The sequence below is a fragment of the Branchiostoma floridae genome, chromosome 8, assembly GCF_000003815.2.
Source record: "Branchiostoma floridae strain S238N-H82 chromosome 8, Bfl_VNyyK, whole genome shotgun sequence".
Lineage (NCBI taxonomy): Eukaryota > Metazoa > Chordata > Leptocardii > Amphioxiformes > Branchiostomatidae > Branchiostoma > Branchiostoma floridae.
In genome coordinates this window covers 9922225-9923045 of record NC_049986.1, presented here as the reverse complement: position 1 = coordinate 9923045, position 821 = coordinate 9922225, and the positions used below count along the sequence as shown (strand labels likewise).

General features: G+C 43.4%; 1 protein-coding gene across 1 annotated transcript in view; it reads right to left on the bottom strand.

The window, feature by feature from the left end:
- The window catches only part of LOC118421264, a 5117-nt gene extending 4986 nt beyond the window's left edge, over positions 1–131 (bottom strand). Inside the window, exon 1 of the mRNA XM_035828479.1 lies at positions 6–131. The gene's annotated coding sequence lies outside the window, so the exon portion shown is untranslated. The remainder of the gene's footprint in view (positions 1–5) is intronic.
- Between the last annotated feature and the right edge of the window lie 690 nt (positions 132–821).

Here is an 821-nt window from a genome sequence, read left to right as displayed (position 1 = left end):
TGTCACGTCCAAACGTCTAATAGAACACTAACGTACACATTCAGGATAGAGACTTTGGACGTGGAGGTACGGTACGCACCCCACCCACAGCCGCGCACTACTTTGCACGTTGAACTTTGCCCTTTGAACTTTGTTTTGTTAATTCAGGGCGAAGAAGTTTTGGACCTCCTTGTTCAGGGTGATCACCGTACCATATATATGGTACGATATACCCATTTCTCTTCGGGGCTTTGCTAACTAAAAGGTCTCAGAAAAATAATACCGGTTTATTGCATACAAATAGTCTAGAAATAGCAGCCGAGGCTGAATTGTTTCAGACTTTACAAGCAAGTTAAAAGTATAACGGTTAACATTTCAAGGGCTTTACATCACAATAAATTAAAACATGACAATTATTGCGATTAGAATCTTTAGATTGGTAATACCCCCCTCACATAAGGCGCGATTCGATCGGAAGACTAGTTTACGAGCTCTAAATGACATTTTCGTGAGTAAGACGTCCGGTGTTCTCACGATCATCTTGCGATTTTTAGGGATCGCCGGCAATTTTCAGGAGTCTTACGACGGTCGCGGTGCAGCGAAACATGTTTCTTAATACCCGCCTCACATTATATACCATCTTCGGACGTACTTCGCGATCGCAGGAAGGTCGGCTGATTTTAAGATCTCAAGATGGTCTTGCGTATTTTTCGCCCAAAAACTGTCGCCCTCACATATAAGCGAGACTCGTGCGATCGACGGTGAATAAATCTATGATAATGAACCTCCCATGACCGCTTGCACGCGGACAAGATAACACAAAACGTTCCTCAAAAAGGCAA